General features: G+C 41.9%; 1 protein-coding gene across 3 annotated transcripts in view; it reads left to right on the forward strand.

The window, feature by feature from the left end:
• Nucleotides 1–20,247, forward strand: part of KCNJ15 (potassium inwardly rectifying channel subfamily J member 15) — a 54,816-nt gene that overhangs the window by 7,176 nt on the left and 27,393 nt on the right. Inside the window, exon 1 of one of the 3 annotated variants that reach the window (XM_057697877.1) lies at nt 19,601–19,636. The exons of the other annotated variants lie outside the window; for them this stretch is intronic. The gene's annotated coding sequence lies outside the window, so the exon portion shown is untranslated. Of the gene's footprint in view, nt 1–19,600; nt 19,637–20,247 lie in introns of those variants that run through there. 3 annotated transcript variants of the gene reach the window in all.

A 20,247-nucleotide genomic window follows, 5' to 3' on the forward strand; every position in this document is an offset into this window, starting at 1 on the left:
GCTTACCTTCTCAAAGAACCAGCTTTTAGTTTCATTAACCTTCGCTATTGTTTCCTTCCTTTCTTTTTCATTTATTTCTGCTCTGATCTTTATGATTTCTTTCCTTCTGCTCACTTTGGCATTTTTTTGTTCTTCTTTCTCTAATTGTTTTAGGTGTAGGGTTAGGTTGTTTATTTGATATTTTTCTGGTTTCTTAAGGTGGGACTGATTGCTATAAACTTCCCTCTTAGAACTGCTTTTGCTGTGTCCCATAGGTTTTGGGTTGTTGTGTTTTCATTGTCATTTGTTTCTAGATATTTTTTGATTTCCTCTTTGATTTCTTTAGTGATTCCTTGGTTGTTTAATAGGGTATTGTTTAGCCTCCATGTGTTTGTAATTTTTACAGTTTTTTTCCTGTAATTGATATCTAGTCTCATGGCATTGTGGTCAGAGAAGATGCCTGATATGATTTCAATTTTCTTGAATTTACCGAGGCTTGATTTGTGACCCAAGATGTGATCGATCCTGGAAAATGTTCCGTGTGCACTTGAGAAGAAAGTATATTCTGTCATTTTTGGATGAAATGTCCTATAAATATCAATTAAGTCGAGATGGTCTAATGTGTCATTTAAAGCTTGTGTGTCCTTATTTATTTTCTTTTTGGATGATCTGTCCATTGGTGTAAGTGGGTTGTTAAAGTCTCCTACTATTATTGTGTTACTGTCGATGTCCCCTTTTATAGCTGTTAGCATTTACCTTATGTATTGAGGTGCTCCTATGTTGGGTGCATAGATATTTACCATTGTGATATGTTCTTGGATGAATCTCTTGATCATTATGTAGTGTCCTTCCTTATCTCTTGTAATAGTCTTTACTTTAAAGTCTAATTTTTCTGATATGAGTATTGCTAATCCAGCTTTCTTTTGACTTCCATTTGCATGGAATATCTTTTTCCATCCCTTTACTTTCAGTCTATATGTATCCCTTGGTCTGAAGTGGGTTTCTTGTAGGCAGCATGTAGAAGGGTCTTGTGTTTGTATCCATTCAGCCAGTCTGTGTCTTTTGGTTGGAGCATTTAATCCATTTACATTTAAGGTGATTATTGACATGTGTGTTCCTGTTACCATTTTCTTAATTGTTTTGGGTTTGTTTTTGTAGGTCTTTTCCTTCTCTTGTGTTTCCTACTGAGAAAAGTTCCTTAAGCAATTGTTGTAAGGCTGGTTTGGTGGTGCTGAATTCTCTTAACTTTTGCTTGTCTGTAAAGCTTTTGATTTGTCCCTCAAATCTGAATGAGATTCTTGCTGGGTAGAGTATTCTTGGCTGTAGGTTTTTCTCTTTCAGTACTTTCAGTATATCCTGCCATTCTCTTCTGGCCTGCAGAGATTCTGCAGAAAGATCAGCTGTTATCCTTATGGGTTTTCCTTATATGTTTTTTTGTTGCTTTTCTCTTGCTGCTTTTAATATTTTTTCTTTGTGTTTAATTTTCATTAGTTTGATTAATATATGCCTTGGTGTATTTCTCTTTGGGTTTATTTTGTATGGGACTCTCTGTACTTCTTGGACTTGATTAATTATTTCCTTTCCCATGTTGGGGAAGTTTTCCACTATAATGTCTTCAAATATTTTCTCAGACCCTTTCTGTTTTTCTTTTTCTTCTGGGATGCCTATGATTCGAATGTTGGTGTGCTTAATGTTGTCACCAAGGTCTCTGAGACTGTCTTCCATTCTTTTTATTCTTTTTTCTCTTTCCTGCTCTGTGGCAGCTATTTCCCCCAGTCTATCTTCCAACTCACTTATTCGTTCTTCTGCCTCCATTATTCTGTTGTTTATACCATCTAGAGTATTTTTAATTTCAGTTATTTTGTTGTGCATTACTGTTTGTTTACTCTTTAGTTCTTCTAAGTCCTTATTAACTGTTTCTTGTATTTTCTGTATTTTGTTATCAAGATTTTGTATCATCTTTACTATCATTACTCTGAATTCTTTTTCAGGCATTTTTCCTATTTCCTCTTCATTTATTTGTTCTTGTGGGTTTTTTCCCTGCTTCTTTGCCTGCATGGTGTTTCTTTGCTTTCTCATAGTAGTCCAAACTTCAGAGGTTGCTTGTCCGAGCAATTAAGGGGCTTAAAGAAGACTGTCCAAGCCCCAGACTAATGGCAGAGTGTTGAGTCAAACAAATACTCAGTCAAGGAAACACATACATGTATAAGACACACAAATACTGAATCCAATAGAGCACAAGGCACTAGAAAGAGAGGCGGTCAGATTTTATGGAGCTTGAAGGTTAAGCAATTTTGAGGGCTCTTTTTAAGGAAAAGGGTGCAAAATTATAACTATAAAATTAGATACAAAGCTTTGGAGAAGCTTGGTACAAGGGAAGAGCCCTGAAGGTTGCATTTCATTAATTTCATGACAAATCCACTCTGTGTTATGCATAATAAAGGCCCCATACTGGTTTCCTGAAGGAATGGTTGAATTAATTTATGTAAATTTTGGCTGCTGGCTGCCCTCTAAGTAACTGTAAAAACTGATAAGCAGAAATATCAAATAATCATGCTTATATGCATCTAACAATTGGTGATACATGGAAGATTGACCTGGGTGATACCTAGAACATTTCTCATTTCACTGGCACAGTGGTGTGAAATGTAGATCCTTGTACTGTGGTCAAAACTTTAGGTCATAACTACCCAATGGTAAGATGCTAATGGTAAGATGTTATCAAAACTCCTACAGCAGAGTATGTGGGAACTGAAGTTCATGGTGCACTTTTTCCATTTGAAAAGTGCTCAAGTTAAAAACTGAAGTAGAGCACGCTAGTTGCCACCCTAGAACCTAGAAAGATATTAAAGGCAACAAGAACACACTTCTCTTTTAACAGGAGTGAGGCTTTGCCCAGGGAAATATCTATGTGTCTGGCAAGGGACAGCCTCTTCTATTTCCATGAATGCTGTTCCCAGTTCCAATAGCTTTTATCAGTGTCATTTTCTCTAAATGAACGCTGGCTAAACCCATGCCTACCAGGCCAAATAATGCTCTCACTCAGTGATGTTTATGTCTTCAGATATTTGCAGATTGATATCTTGCTTATCTTTGTCTCCTTTGCCAAAGAATGCAAGGTTGGCTCCCCGAATGAATCTGGCTTTCTTACTTCCTGAGTTACCCCTTTGTCTGGTCCTACCTTTCAAGAATACATTTGAGAAGCTTATCATGTGCTTTGAAATATCATGAAATTTGACATCATCTCAACTCTTCCTACCAACCCCATCCCCACATACCTGCTACAAGTTAAAGAAAATATCTGAGCCCAGGAGGACCTGGCTCCTTTGTCAAGAATTCTCTAAATACTAAGGAATGAGAACCCACCCAGACTTCTTATTTTCAAAATTCCATGGAAAGAACTTATGTATAAACCAATAGTGAGCTACATCACATGCAGACATATATATGCAAATGACAAAGGCAGTGTGGGTGTGTATTTCACCCTAACCTTAACAATGAAACTGACTGTAGATGTAGAGGGAGTATCCCAACACCAACAATGTGCTTTACTTTCAACATCTTGTCTTGTTTAGTAAATTTGAATTCTGTAATTTACACCTAAGTTCCATAGTAAAGATTAAGTGTACCAAAAAATTGCCCTCTAAATAGTGCTGCCATGGTGACATTGATCTTAGCACCACCTTTTAACAAAGGATGTGGGTATCATATTCATGTGACTCAATTCTTGTAGAGACAGATACCATGATAATCTGATCAACAAACACTTAGGGTTCTACCTCTTGGCACCACAACCCACCTGACTCCTACTGCCTTGGGGAGGTGCGGGGAGTTAAGGCTCCACTCCAGTGTCTTCATGACTCAATCTCATGGGAATTGGGGGAAGACCCCTTGGAAGCTGGCCCTCTACTTTTTGTCTTGGGGGTCTGGGGGCAGGAGAAATTCCCTAGCCAGAAGGCTGGAGGGAGTGTCCCAAAACACAGTCAAGTTTGACAGTAAAGCAGCATCTCTCCTGGTGAGTTCTGCTGGCCAGCTAGGGGTCCTGAGGCGAGTTCTGTGTAACTCTTGCCCTGCAGGAAATAAGAAGGTCTATACTCTGATAAGTTTGGAAAAACCATCCTAGTCTAGAATTCCCTTTTGCAACTTCCTAGTTATCATTAGCATATTAAAAAGTCTAAGAAATCCAGCAGCAAAGGCATCCTTTAACTTTGAATCCCAAGTTGTTTAACCATGTTGGACTACAAAACTGTCTGCCACTTCCTTCTACCTCCTTCCAGCTTTCATTCACTCTCTAAATAATACCTCATGTGACCCCACTGGGGACACTGTTGCAGACTCTGATTGGTGTGGGTTGGAGAGTTTTTGTGTACTTCAAAAAAGAACATGTTATGTTTCCTACTCCACTTGGCTGTGAGCTGTAGTTTAGGGACGTGCAGGTCCAGCCAGCCTTTGGGATTGCAAAGTGGCCACCCACAGTCAGTTGCAAATCATTTATTTCTTTTTGTCTCTTTGTTTCTTCATGTAAATCTTATTCCCAAAAGGATTCAAGTTAATTTACAAAGACACACCCACCTACACTCACACAAATACAACACAAATTAAAAGTAGGTGGAAAAGAAAAATAAGGGTAAAACTCAAAGAAGTAATGTGATGAAATCATTGACTTATATGAATTTTAATCCTTTTTTTTTTTTTTTTTTTTGTGGGCTTTGGAGTGACATAGGTGAAGTTTTATTTTTTTTTAAGAACTTTTATTGAGAGACAGTTAACAGACAGTAAACAGCATATATTTAGAGTGTACAATTTGGTATCCCAATCTCCCAATTCATTCCCCCCCAACCCGCCCTGCTTTCCCCACTTGGGGTCCATATGTTTGTTCTCTACGTCTGTGTCTCTAATTCTTCCTTGCATTTCCTCTTTCATAGTTGTTAGCATTTGCCTTATGTATTGAGGTGCTCCTATATTGGGGGCATATATATTTATAATTGTTACCTCCTCTTCTTGGATTGATCCCTTGATCTTTATGTAATATCCTTTCTTGTCTCTTTTAATATTTTTTATTTTAAAGTCTATTTTATCTGATATGAGTATTGCTACTCCAGCTTTCTTTTGGTTTCCATCTGCATGAAATATCTTTTTCCATCCCCTCACTTTCAGTCTCTGTGTGTCCCTAGGTCTGAAGTGGTCTCTTGTAGACAGCATATATATGGGTCTTATTTTTGTATCCATTCAGCCAGTCTGTGTCTTTTGGTTGGTGCATTTAGTCCATTTACATTCAAGGTAATTGTTGATATGTATGTTCCTATTACCATTTTCTTAATTTTTTTTTTTGTAGGTCCTTTTCTTCTGTTTCCCACTTAGAGAAGTTCCTTTAACATTTGTTGTAGGGCTGGTTTGGTGGTGCTGAATTCTCTTAGCTGTTGCTTCTCTGTAAAGCTTTTGATTTCTCTGTCGAATCTGAATGAGATCCTTGCTGGGTAGAGTATTCTTGGTTGTAGTTTCTTCCTTTTCATCACTTGAAATATATCGTGCCACTCCCCTCTGGCTTGCAGAGTTTCTGCTGAGAAATCAGCTGTTACCCTTATGGGAGTTCCCTTGTATGTTATTTATCATGTTTCCCTTGTTGTTTTAATAACTTTCCTTTGTCTTTAATTTTTGTCAGTTTGACTACTATATGTCTTGGTGTGTTTCTCCTTGGGTTTATGCTGCCTGGGACTCTCTGCGCTTCCTGGACTTGGGTAGCCATTTCCTTTCTCATGTTAGGGAAGTTTTCAACTATAATCTCTTCCAGTATTTTCTCAGGTCCTTTCTCTCTCTCTTCTCCTTCTGGGACCCCTATAATGCAAATGTTGGTGCATTTAACATTGTCCCAGAGGTCTCTTAGGCTGTCTTCAGTTCTTTTCATTCTTTTTTCTTTATTCTTTTCTGCATCAGTGATGATCACCATTCTGTCTTCCAGGTCACTTATTGGCCCTTCTGCCTCAGTTAATCTGCTATTGGTTCCTTCTAGTGTAGTTTTCATTTTAGTTATTGTGTTGCATATCTCTGTTTGTTTGCTCTTTAATTCTTCTAGGTCTTTGGTAAACTTTTCAATCTTTGCATCCAGTCTTTTTTCAAAGTCCTGGATCATCTTCACCATAAGTATTCTGAATTCTTTTTCAGAAAGGGTGCCTATCTCCTCTTCATTTAGTTGTTTTTCCGGGGTTTTATCCTGTCCCTTCCTCTGACACAAAGTCCTCTGCTTTTTCATTTTCTCTTTCTTTCTGTGGCTGTGGTTTTCAGTTCCACAAGATGAAATACTGCTGATACTGCTTGATACTGCTGTCTGTCCTCTTGTGGAGGAAGCTATCTTAATCTATTTTTTAAAAACACAAATTAAATGTACACAGACCCACAGCAGTGGAATCTTGTTTGTGACTTCAGAATTCAAAGCATGTTTTAAAATATGCCTCATATTTGATCCTGGAAATCAAGCACTCCCTGAATCTAGTTTTATGTGCACCCTATTTTATAATTCTTTTGAAAGACAATGTTAATTCTGTCTCTTGAGATCTTTCTCTTTTTTCTTTTTCTCACTATTCCTATAATTTAATTGTCTATAAGTGAGGTTATACACTTTCTGTATGCAGAATGTAGCTGGTTCATCCCACTTGGTCCTATTTTGCAATGGCCTGTCTCTTTATCTATATCCCCTACCCAGTTATAAGCTTAACATCAATGGAGATTTTACCTTATTCTTCCTCTGTGCTCCCAGAGCTTGGTCCAAATAGTTCCTCAGGAAATGCTTGTTGAATCAACATGCATTGACATGAAGGCACAATTTCTGCTGTAATTACATCTTCAGTTGAACTGTGATTTACCTCCCTCCCATCCTGCAAACTCAAAACCCTGAAGTGTTTTGAAAATACATGTATCTGAAAACTCCTGACTAGTGCCTTTTCTCCCTTGATGACCATTACAAAGTGGTAGATTAGCTGTTAGAATCACTTAAAGCAGGCTATTAAGGAGGGAGACGTATTTGTATGAGTGTGAAGAAACAGGCCACCAAGTACCTACAATGCTGTAGTTGTGTGAACCCCACAGAGGGAAAATAGGAAACACGCAGAGTACTTTGGAAAGAAGAAAACTGAAATGAAATAGAAAAGTAAACGCAGAGCGAGCAGGTTTCAGTGCGGGCTGAAAGTCTGATCCTGGGGAAGAAAATAAGGGCAAGAAAGGAGTGAAAGAATTTACTGCAATCTTGGGGAGGAAAGGGTGATTTGATCCGTGGCATGACCCATCCAGGAGACAAGGGCATTCACATGCTTTCAGTCTCCCTGTGTTTAGATATGGTCTGTGTTAGCATACCTGTGGCAATGAGGGTATTTGGCTCACAGTGTGTTTTAAATTTTAAGTTGAAGAGAATTTTCTAAGATTTGCCCATTTTAGAGATAAAATATTATAGGACTAAGAGCCACTTTTCTGTGATTGCAATCAAATGCATTTCATTCCGACTGGGAGTAGCGGATGCCAGTGCACGAGGTTTCAGAGTCTGAGGCTGCCCCCGGGTATGCATAGTGAAACAGACATTTTATAATTATGGACATTAACCTTTCTAGTCCAATATCCTGGGGATGGTCTCTTAACTAGCCTTTTTGCACAGCACTTTGTTTCATTTTCAATACCTGAAGAAACGGTTTGCGACTTCCTAGCACTATCGTTGGTTGAAATGTATATTTAACGAGTTTCTGAGACAACTCCCATCAGGATTTTGCCTGGTTAGGCTCTGACCCTCAGTTCTCTCCGCCCGGTATGTGTATGCTGGCAGCTTGCCCTGCAGGAGGCTGGGTAGCTGTGTCTCGGAAGACACAGGAGAAGACTTAGTCTTTAATCTCAAGGAACCTTTCTTTATTCCACTGCTGGGAGGAGGTATGGGCGGGGACAAAGTTGGGAAAATAGTAAGAAATACCCAAAACACAAGAAGGGCTGCAGTGCCCAGCAGAATGTGTCGAGCATTACAAGAGGCCCTGATGTAGGTCCAAGGAGAGTCAAAGACGGAAAGGTCAGATCTGTTTGGGACAGTTGGTTAAGGTCTTGGAGAGAACCTTGGAGAATGAATAGGACTTTGAAAGTCAGGATGGTCAGGAGAAGCCATCAGAGATCAGGAGAAAGGCAGGCACCAAGGTGCACCCGAAGGAAAGGGCAGGGAGGCCTGCAGTGGGCAGAGGGTGGAGTCTGCTGCAGGGAAGGAAGCAGGGAGTGAGGACCAGAATCTAGATGTTGCTGATGATGATGGGCACTGCTGAGTGCTCACTAAAGGTCAGGTCATTCCAGGTGCGTCTTAGTTCTCACAACCACTACCTCTCAGATAGGCTTTCTTATTAGCCTCATTTTAGAGATGAAAGCAGAAGGCAGAGGTTCCGCGACTTGCTTACAGTCACAGGCTTCAGAAGGGGTGATCCTGGGCTTTGAAGTGAGGCCACTGGTCTCCAGACCCACACCCTGAAGTTCTGCGCCTTGGGGGATGAGACCGAAGGGTAGGCTGGTTGGGAAGGCCTGTTTCAAGAGGCGGGCAAAGGGATTGGGGAGCTGGGGTAGAGCAGGGCAGCAGAGAAGGAAAGGGCCACACACACATGAGATGCACTAAGAAGGCAGGACCTCTAGGCTCGCACTAATTAGGCAGGAGTGAGTAGCATCAAGACTGGCAGGTGGGAGAATGAGGGCACCATTGTTTGATACGGGATGTACTTGGATGTAGGGAGAACAATGTGAGTTGTGTTTTGGATGAGGCATTTCTGAGCAGTTGTCTAGAGGAGGTGAGCCAGGGGACATTGGAAACACAGATTGAATCTCAGAGGAGCCACAGGTAAAGAAATGGGACCAGGACTTGTCGAGAGGGTAAGGTAGAGGATGCCGAGAGAGAGTGAAGAGAAATAGAAGAGGATGACTATAAACCCTGGAGGATATAACTGGGGGTGGGAGGGAGAAGAGGAAAAGTCCACAGAGCAGAATGAGAATGAATAATGAGGGAAGCAGGTGGAAGACCAAAGAGTCTTCTGATCCAGTAGCAAAAGGCAGAAGGAACTTTCTGAAGACACTGCTACTAATACCCCTCTGACTCACACATCAGAGAATAGGAGAAGCATGTTTGGGAGCTGAAGGAGTGAAGCAGCAGGGAGTCTGAAGGTACCAACCAGAAAAGATGGTGGAGGAGGGCTTGGTAGCCCCCTCTCAACTCACCCTCCAGATAAAAAGTCAGAGGAATTGAGAGATTATTGTTTGGCTGGTAAATCAGAGTCTCAGAGGCCTGGAGGATGGCTACTTCCAAACCTGTTAATGGCACAAGTTTTGTTTTCTCTATTTCCTGCTCTCAGTATCGTTGACTCATTCCCTTTCCTCTTTAAAGTCAATCAAGTTATTGCATAAATTAACGTTTATCATGATTTTAAAAGTCTATGTGTAGCTAGGAGGTTGGTTACATGTGTTCCCGACGGAAGATTCCAATAACTCCGGCCCCTGGGAACTGGCTGAATACCTGGTCTTTGCAAGTTTTGTGCTTTAGTTTTCTGAGATCCTTTGGATAAACTACAAGCCCATTCTTGAATGTGTTTCCAAGAATAAGGGAAAGATAATGCAGCGTCCAAATCTGCTAATTACTGCTATGATTAAAGCAAGACTTTTCGAGTTCCTTCTTTTCTAAGCTTGGCTATCTTTTGAACACAGGCAGGCTCTGACAGATAGTCTTAACAAAGGAGAGAGAGAGTGAGCCAGGCCAGTTCCTTCAGGACAGTTCATTGCCACTGGCTTTGAATCTACAGTTTAAAGTTTGTTTTGCTGGGACTATCTTCTACTTTTTCGGGGCTGTAATGGGATTAAGCAAAACTTCAGCAAAACCTAATTTTGAAAAGTATGTAGGTGGACTTAAAAATATCACAGTCTTAATTTTCCTAGCAAAAGTCCAATGAGTAATCTTTTGGAAACTTCTGGATAAGAGAATATGAATATCTGATGAGTTCTTTTTTCAACTTTTTATTGAAGTATAGTTGAACTGCAATGAACAGCAAAAGGCTAAACATGAAGATGTAAAAGAGGACATCAAAGTCATAAAACACGGGGGACAGAAGTAAGGAAGGGTAGATCCTTTTTTTTCAGAATATGTTTACTAAGAGTTCTTGAGGAACCAGGGGAAAAAAGTTGGGAGAGGAATGAGAAAAAGCCTCAAGGCAGATAACGGTGGAAATGTGACAAACAGAGAGCCGTCTGTGAAAAGGGGCAGGCTGGTCTCAGGAAAAGACTTTGGACCCGGGAGCTGACATTCCTGGATGTGAATTTCAGGGGGTGCAAACTCCCTTGAGTGAGATGCACTGACTGTCAGAGCCTCAGTATATATTGTGAGGCATATGGAAAGCGATCAACAGAAGTTGGTTCCCTTCTCTCCCCACTCCTGGTCCCCACCCTACCCCACTGATTCCTCACCATCATCCCCTACCCCCAAGGGCAACATAAGGCTCTTCTTTAAGGCAGCTAGTGAAAAAAAAAGTTAGACTTGGGAGTAGAATCCCTGGATTGGAGCCTTCATTTCTGTACTGTGTGATTCTCCAAACGTTATCTAACTTCTTAGTTTCTCATCTGTAAACTTGGAGAAATTCCTACCCGCAGGAATAAAGCAGGAGCGTTTGATGAGCAGATTTTTATACAAATGTAGGGAAGCCACTTCTGGTTCTATGAATCAGTAGGGAACAAGCACTCTCAAAATAACCCAAAGCGACCCTCCTTTCCTCCCTGAGGACCTAATTCCCTTTTTATACACTTCTGCTTTTTAAAAACTTATTTTATAAAGAAACTCACAATTCCAGAGTCTGGGTTACCACCCTTACAAAATCTGCAGCAGCTTTTAATTTTTTTTTTTTTAATTTTTAAAAGGGATTATACCTTTTTGTTTTTTAATTTTTAAAAGGAATTATAGCTACTCAAACTTTGATGGAGAGTTTAGTTTTGGCAGGACTCGTTTACAGCATTTCCCTCTAGAAATGACTGTTTTTCCCAATGCAAACTGAATCAGAAATTACCCTTGTAATTAGTTTTTGAGGTCCTTCGTTCTTTTCTGTTAAAAATACATAGAAGCATTGAAAAGGTAACATTCTCCTAGGTTTTGTAAGCAGAGGAGAGTGACAGAGAGAAAGACTATGAACTTGGCATACCATTGAACCATGCTCTGGAATTTGGGTGGGTCTAGGAAAAAGTACAGACTTCAGTGGAAAACATATACGGGTGTGGGAGAAATCCCTGTAAAGTATAAATTGACTACATACTGCACTGGCTGGTATGGAAAGAAACCACAATGCTTCCAAAATCAGAGAAGAGGAGACAGAGTCAATGTGGCATCAAGAGAACACCAGGTGCCCTTGGGAGCCAGGGATGCTTGCAGTTAGCAGCTGTCTTACTGGCTCCATGGAACTCGGTAGTTGTAAGCATCCACTGTGGCGTCCTGCAGTTACCTGTTCCAGGACCTGCTTATCGTCAAGCTTCTCTGTCACCTGACGTCAGTTACCCACGCTCCGTCCCCGGCCACTCAGGCCTTCTGTTCTGTTGCTTCTGGATTCGTCCCATCTTGTTGCCTTTGCCTGTGAGGTCTCTTCCCTGAAAGCCCTCATGTCTTTCCTTTTCCTATCAGAGTCTCATTATCCATGCTTCAAGACCCTTTGAGGACTGTTAGACTCAGGTTTTTCCCTTCCCCGTGGAGCCTGACCACTTCCACGCTTTCTGAATTTCATTTTCTCGAGGCTGAGTCAAACCTAGAGTGTGTCTGGGCCACTAAGAACTAATCATATCTTGTGTCCCAATTCGGACCTTTGTTAGGTACAGGTATTGCCTGTTTTCTCCATTAGATATAAGCTCCTGGATGGTGGAGGGCACATTGCGCTTGACTGAGTGAAAACCAGCTAGCTACCCTCTGCCCAGCCTCATTTTGCACCCTGAGTTGGGTGCATTCAGCTCACTGTTTGCAATCAGAGTCTAATGCCAGGTGAGCTTTATTTGCTCTCTTTTTCAAAAGAAGGGAGCTGAAGATCAAGAAGACTAGACCACTTGTTCGAAGTCACTGGCCCAATTACCTTTCACAAGTCATCTCACTCCATCAGCAGGGTGATCCCATTAGGTCGACCCTGACACCAGCTTTCAGACTTTATGTAACTTGCCCCCCAGTGTCATAACCAAAAGACCTGAGATTTGAACCCAAGTCTGTGTGTGGCCCCAACTCTGTAACTTTGCACTGTATCACATTGCTTCCCTGTCACCAAAATGTTCAAGACAAAGTTGAGCACGTCACAATATGAAATGAATACACGATGATTCACCTCGTTTTGTCAAAACCAAGGGAATATGACAAAAACCTGCAAATCTGACCAGAACAACAGTACTCTCTCCCTCTTTCTCTATCTCTCTCTGTATAGATGGTTATGAATATATATGTATATATATATAGAGAGAGCGTGTGTGTGTATATGTAGTGTATATGTATATATGTGTATAAAATATATATAAATACATGAAATACATAAAAAATAAAGTCAAAAATAATATAAATATTACATATATATAGATTATTTTCCAACACTTTTTTTAGAGCAGTTTTAGGTTTACAACAAAGTTGAGAAGAAGGTACAGAGGGTTCTCACACACCACCTGCTGCCACAAACGCATAGATTCCCCCGCTATCAACATCACTCCCCAGAGATTTTTCTTACCAGGGATGAACCCGCACTGACCCGTTCGCATCATCCAAAATCCACAGATTACCATAGAGCTCACTCGTGGTACTGAACATTCTACGAGTTTGGACAAATGTGTGATGACATGTATCCGTCATTAGAATACCATGCAGAGTAGTTTCACTGCCCTAAAAATCCTCTGTGCTTCCCTATTCATCCTTCCCTTCCCTAATTTCTGGCAACTACTCGTCTTTTTCTGTTTCCATAGCTTTGTCTTTTCCAGAAGTCATGTAGTTGGAATCACGCAGTAAGTAGCCTTTTCAGATCGGCTTCTTATACCAGGTAATATACACTGAAGTTTGCTGCATGTCTTTTCCTGACTTGATAGCTCATTCTTCCTGTATGTTTATGAGAGGACCAAGACAACGCTTGACTCCTTGCTCTTTGCTTTATGGTAACAGGCTAAAAAAGGTTTATAAGCAGGTTAATGTTTAAGCGAGTGTGTAACTATTTTATCACCTGGGTCACATATACTTTCACACACGCCACATGCCTCATTAGGGATTTTAAGTGTAGCACATATATTTCTAGCACGATTTCTTGAAGAGCCACAGATCTCTCTGAGTGACAGCGTCCCTCTCATGGACCCAAGGCCCCCGAGGCACCAGAAATGACCAAAAGCAGCAGGGGTCTTAGCTGCAGGAACTTCCATCTTTCTAAATCTTCTCAGTGGCAAAACTGGGCAGGGCATCTTTCAAGACAAGTGCTCTTATAAAACTTATGTATCTGCTAAAATAAGCTCAGACTTGGGGTCTAGGCTCTCTGTGCTCTTTCTTGAAATTTCACTTCGCAGAAAGTTAAAGCTTAAGGGGGTTTCAGAGAAGTGAATGTGACCCTCTCTTCCGTTATAGATGAGAAAACGAAAGCCCGGGGGTGGGGAGTCATGTGATTTGCCTGGGGTTTTGCAGTACATAGAGGAGTTGGTTCTTCTGACAGTGCTTAAGACCCCTCACCAGGGCTCCTCTTATCCCAGGCAGCACCAAAGAGAAAAAGATGAACTGCAACTCAGGGGGATGCCAAATAACTGAACCATCTTATAGTTTGGAAACAGAGGAGAAGAATGAATGGAAAGAAATAGGAAATCAGTTAAACGTTTGCCCGTTCTAAAAAAATAGAGGATTCCTACTTTTCCTAAACCACTGACATTTGTTAACAGCTCTTTTTGTGAACTCTCGTTCCTAAGGGCGGTCCTATAAGGAAAATCTCTGGGAACTGGGCTGAGTGGCATGTTAGTATTCTCTCTTAATCAGAAAGTGGTGAGCCCGTGTACTCTGCTCCTTACACTATATAATAATCACCCAGGCCCTGGCTGCCGGACCGGGTCACTGTTACCATGTCCAGATTGTCCACATCCTGTCCCGAGGTCATTACGGGAGCAGATTGTACAGGGAAGAAACGTCTGTACAAATGCATGTGGAGGTCATCCGGACAAAGGTGCACGAGATCCAGCCAACGTCACAGGAAGTTTCTAGCGGGTTCCTACTTGTTTGTAATAATTATCCACCACAAGGGGCTGCTTGGTGACCAAATCACAAAACCTGTGACTTAGAGCCACAGTCGGAGCCAGGAGGGAAAGCGTGAAGCCCAGGATGGCTTTGAGAGCTGCTAACATGTGAGGCTTCCACAGATAATGTCCCCAAGGTCCCAGGGCTTTTTGGATAGAATTCAAGAGAGAGAAAGAACTTCCGGTGTCTCTTAGCACCTCAGAAGAATAAGAAAACACTGTGCTGACTCCCAGGCCTCTGTGGTAGTTCTGCTTAGCAGTTTTTGTTGTCAAATAGCTTTAAAAAAAAATCTGGAGCTATATCAGATATAATTATCTTATGATGCAAGAGGACAATCTTTCATGCATAAAAACCAAGTCTTGTGTTAGAAGCACTCGTGGCCCAAGGACTCTGTACTTGGAGGTGGGTAGGGACAGAGGCCACTGCTCAGTGCCTGGTTTCCGCCTCCGTGGTCGAGGGCACATCAGGCCCACTGTCTCAGTTGTCATGTGAGAACAGAGCCTGTAGGTGTGGGTTGCAAACCAGCCTCCAGCATCTCAAGCTTCCTCCCTGCAGAGCCATGCTCCTTCATCACTTCCCCAGATGGCTGGAATCTTCAGCTGAGCTGGGCGCCGGCACCCGGACTCCAGGTAAGACCCCCAGAGTGCTTCCAGCTGATCACCCAGGGTGGTAGAGAAGGAAGGGGAAAATTAAACACCCAAAACTCAAAGGATGAGGGAATTTCTGGAAGGTCTAACCAAAGCAATTCATCTTGACCTCAGGCATGATTTTCTTCCCTACTCTCCACTCTTTCTAATTTCAATTCGTATATATCTTACTGATTTGAAGAAAACTCCGGTGCTTAAAAATGACTAAGCACACTCTATGCCACTGCAAATAAAGTAGAATATTCACTTTGTCAGAAAAACAAGCAATTAAGACTTGTACCTTATAGGGTAGGACTGAAACCAGAATGTATTTGCATAAACAAAGGTCTTGGTGTAAAACTAAAATGCAGTTAGTTAGGCCAAAACCTCCTTTCAGCAGTAATACCTTGAACACGCTTCTGTAAATAGCCATTAACTATTAATCCAGATTAAATTTACAAGTAAATAACTTGCAGGGTTAATGCTGAGTTTTGACCCTTAAAGACCTTGATTTCAATGACAAGATGTATAAAAACGCAGCTGTTTGAAAAAGCACATATACTTAGGTTTGTTTCTTTCAGGATCATGTATATTATTATTGACAAGTCACACTGCATATGGACAGTGATAAGATTTTTAAAATACTAAATGATGGGAGCTCACTAGCACCCCAGTGATCACATTTTATCTTAGATTTTCAGAATCTACGCAAGGCCTGGTTAACTCTTAAAAGTTTTGAGAGGGATAAAACAAAGGTCCTACATACAGCACAGGGAACTATATCCAGTATCCTATGACCAACCATAATGGAAAAGAATATGAAAATGAATGTGTATATATACGTGTGTGTGTATAACTGGGTCACTTTGCTGTACAGCAGAAATTAACACAATGTTGTAAATCAACTATACTTCAATAAAATAAAATTTTTCAAAATGTCCTACAGATATTACTTTAAGTGAATCTTAGCTCTGTGAGACAAGTCATTTGCATAACTTTAATATCCCTACCTATTCTTATCCTAATATTCTTAAAGCTCTTTCCGCCCCCCCCCCCACCTCTCTCTCTCTCTCAATACCCTTTGACCAATATCTCTCCCTTTTCTCCCATCATTCACAAAGCAATTTCCCAGGCTTGCAAATATTAGAACCCATTCATTTCTAATCATTTTCTAGTCGGTCCTATTAATGTCCTATCAATGATCTACCAATTACTCTGCTCAATTACCCATGACACTTGAGGTTTCTCCCACCAGTATTAAGTTGTGTATTTTCACAGGGCAATTTATTTTAAAACCAAGATGGTCCATAAAACTAAGGGTTTTGCATGCACAGGCCTAACAGAGTCCTGTCTGTTCTGCAGCTGCATTTCTGAACACTAATAGTTAAACATTAGATGTAGATGTTAAGGAAGCAAATTAACTCTCAGAATTTCACGTGTGCTCTCAGGTTCAGCACTGACCATGCTGGGAGAGAACTCTGAGGTCATTTTGTCCAACCCTCTCATTTTACAGATGAGAAAAACAGGACTAATTGATAGCTAGCGATCCCAAATTACAGCTCTCCTAAAACAAGATAGCAGAGTTAGTAGGCTTCTTAATGTGCTCAATTACTATCTGGATTCCATGAGCTGATGAGTCTGCCGTGACCTTGCGCATTTCCATTCTGTGGTTTTCAAATGTTTAGGTTTCTAATGTGGTATTTGTCACCCCGAGTCCTGGGCACCTCTTACCACTGGCGGTCTTGCCAATACCTAACTCGGAGCAGCCCACCTCTTCCCTCCTCAGCCAGCACCCCCAGGCTGCGAAGTCACGACAAGTGTCGCTGAAGATGCTGGCTCATGCTTGGGAGGCTTCCAGGGCCCTTGCAGCTGCCTGGACTCCTTTCTTCAACTCTTATCACTTCCCCTCTGTGCTTCTCAGGAGCAGGCCCAGGTTTGTTCGACATTTTCCAGACTTATTCCTCTTACACCAAAGGACCCAGCCATCAGTTCCCAGACTAAGGACACAGTTCCTCCAGTTTCATCCTCTACTGCTCAAAACTTTTTTATACATTTCTCATCTTTCTTTCTCTGCCCCACAACTGGAGCAGAAGCTTCATGGAACAAGTATCTTGTCTGTACTCTTGTATCCCCAGTGTCTACAGGTGTCTCCCTCCATTCTAAGACTTAGCCCCCGGGAGCATCAGTGCCTCCTTGTTCCCCCTCAAATCTCTGACCTCTGGACCATGTCCTCATTCTTGAAATCGTGCCTCCTTAGTCATCCACTCTGATGAGTCTACAGAGATGTCCCTCCATCTGGCTGCTCCTCCTCCAGCTGCTTTGCTAGGAAGTTCTCTCTCTCTTCAGTACAGGCAGTCCCCAAGATTCTGCCCTCAGCTGCCTTCTTCTCATGGTATTTTTTCTTTTTTGTAGATCTCATTGACTCAGCTTCTATTTCTTGGGCATTGGTCCCCAATCTCCATCACCACCCCCCAATTTATTTCCTAGAGATGGACTCCTCAAAGCAAACATGCTCAGAGCCAGCCTCGTCGTGTTGCCTTCAATACCTTCTGGTTTTCAGGCAAGGCTTCCTCTTCATCCAGGCACTGAACTCCAGAGTCATTTCAGCTTTTTCCCCCTCCCCCCACTTCACATCTAATAGGTGCGTGAGGTTTACCTGTTGGTGAACATAGGTGGTGATGCCCCCAAGTTCGTATGCTGCTTAATCAATTCAACAGCCTCCTAAATAATCTCTTTACAGCTACTCCCTTCTTCTCAATCTATCTAGCCAGATGAGCCTGGCTTCTTTATGCCCGTTGAAAGATCCAACTTTCCAGTTTGATCTCCAAGGCCTTTTAAAATCTACGAGGGTGAGTCCAAAATTATCCACACTCTGGCTGTAGAATTTATTTTAATTAACTTGTAGAAAAAACAAATACATCATTTTTTGACATAATCTCCTTGCTTTTCAATACACCTTGTCCATCTGTCAACAAGCTTTCATATTCCCTCATTAAAAAATGTTTTCGGCTGAGCCACGAAGGCACCGCTCTCTTCACTTCTTCATCAGAAGTGAATCTTCTTCCTCTTAGGACTGCTTTCAGGGGACCAAACAGGTGAAAGTCGAAGGAGCAAGATCAGGACTATAGGGAGGATGCTTTAACACCTCAAAATGAAGTTTTTGCAGAGTGTCCACAGTGTGGGCAGAAGTGTGTGGACGTGCATTGTCATGCAAGATCACAACGCCCTTGGATGGCAGTCCTCTGCGTTTAATCCAAAGTTTAGGCTTCAGCTCTTCAATAAGCATCTCACTGTAACAAGCACTATTGATTGTTGAATGTTTTTCCTGATAATGTTCCAATAATGGCTCTTGAGAATCCCAGAAAACTGTAAGCATCAATTTTCCAGCTGATGGTTGACTTTTGAACTTCTTCTTGGTCGGCGATTGAGGATGTTTCCATTCCATACTCTGCCGTTTACTCTCAGGCTCGTAGTAATGAATCCATATCTCGTCACCAGCAACGATTCTTTTTAAGAAACTTGCACCTTCCTTAGAGTACTGGTCCAAATTGTGTTTGCAGATATCCAAATGCTTCTGTTTATGCTCTTTCATGAGTTGTTTTGGTACCCGTCTCGCACAAACTTTTCAAAACCTAAGTCTGCTGTGTATTACTTCATTTTGAGGTGTTAAAGCATCCTCCCTATAGTCCTGATCTTGCTCCTTTGGACTTCCACCTATTTGGTCCCCTGAAAGCAGTGCTACGAGGACAAGGGTTCACTTCTGAGGAAGACAGTGGTGCATTCATGGCTTGCAGCTCAGATTAGAAGAAACACCTGCCCACCCTACAGATCATGAGCCTTCCCTCCTTCCCTCTTGACCTTGCCATGGTCCTCAAGTTAAGTCCTTGGGCCTCTTAGAGATGTTGCCAGACTTCCCTGGTGGTCCAGTGGTTAAGACTCCGCACTTCCACTGCAGGGGGCACGAGTTAGATCCCTGGTTGAGGAAGTTCCGCGCGCTTGCCATGTGGTGTGGTCAACAAACAAACAAACAAACACAAACAATCCCACAAGTGTTGCTGAAAAAGCAGCTAAAATGGCCACCAAATGAATGAAGACAAATAGGACCCTGCAATAATTTTCAGGCTAATGGCGGGTGAGGGGCACAGAAGTAAACAAGTGAACCACAAATGCACATGTGAAGGTAATGGTGCTGCTTCAGTGGAAACCTCTAATCCTTCAAGTAATCAATCACGGTCTAAGAAGTAAACTGTTCTCAGGGAGAAAGCCGTCTCTGAACATCCATGTACTTTGGGGTACTAGTGCACCAGAGCCTAAGAGTCCTCAACTGAGCTGAAAGGGTTAACCTAGCTTCCGGGAGCATCTGACTCAGGACAGATAAAAGGAAATGTTTCTTAATCCGGAGGATTTCGACACCATGGAAACTCATTTCCCACAGAGATACAACAATGAGCAAATATAAATCACTTCCAAAAAGCCATTTAGAAAACTTCACGTCATGATAAATGTGTTGAAACCGCTCACATGTTTTCAGGCCGTGTCTTTGACATTTATTCATTCTTTAATTTATGGATTGAATGTTAATCCATTTATTCACTAATTCATTGACTCATTTATAGAGTCATGAGGATGAGTTATCATTTTTTTGTTTGAGCATATACTCTATGCCCGGGGCTGTGTTACTGTGGCTGCAAAGATGAACGTGGCCCAATCCCTGCCCTCAAAGGACTAGCCGTCCAGAAGGGGAGAGGAAACATGAAGAGAAAGTCATGACACTGTGGTGAGTGTATTGATATTACACTTTACAGCAGTAAAGGAGAGGCAGGATCTTAAATGAAGATGCAGGGCAGGGATAAGCCAGAGGAAGAACCACCGGGACAGTTGAGGGATCTGGTTCCAGGATGGGGTTTTCAGGCAGGGGGGACACTGGGGGCAAGGGCAGGTAGAAAAGTGTGGGGCAGTGTGCAGTGTGTGAAGTGAAAGCCACTCAACATTGTTGAAGCGCGGGCGGTGGAGAGAACATCCAGAGATGTGACCAATATGGTAGCTGGAACATTCGGACGTTGGATAAAGAGTTTATAGACTTTATCATGTGAGAATTGAAGAACAGTTTGAGGATCGGCACAGGGAACAGACATGGACAAGTTCTAATTTTTGAAGAGTTATATTTGCGGTTAGAGAGATTGGCTCTGTAAAGGGGTCAGAGTGGAGGGGGTCAGGAAGGGCCAGGGATGCAGTGAGCAGGTTGAATCCATAAAAGGACAGGGGAGCAGCGGGTGGAAACAAATTTATTCGGGAGATAAAACTGGTTGCCATGTGGCTGTGGTCATGAAGGAAAGGGGAGGGAAAACAGACTCCAGCATCTGGGTTGAGTTTCTGTGGAGCCACTCA

This window comes from Hippopotamus amphibius, chromosome 10 (genome assembly GCF_030028045.1).
Source record: "Hippopotamus amphibius kiboko isolate mHipAmp2 chromosome 10, mHipAmp2.hap2, whole genome shotgun sequence".
NCBI classification, from domain to species: Eukaryota; Metazoa; Chordata; class Mammalia; order Artiodactyla; family Hippopotamidae; genus Hippopotamus; species Hippopotamus amphibius.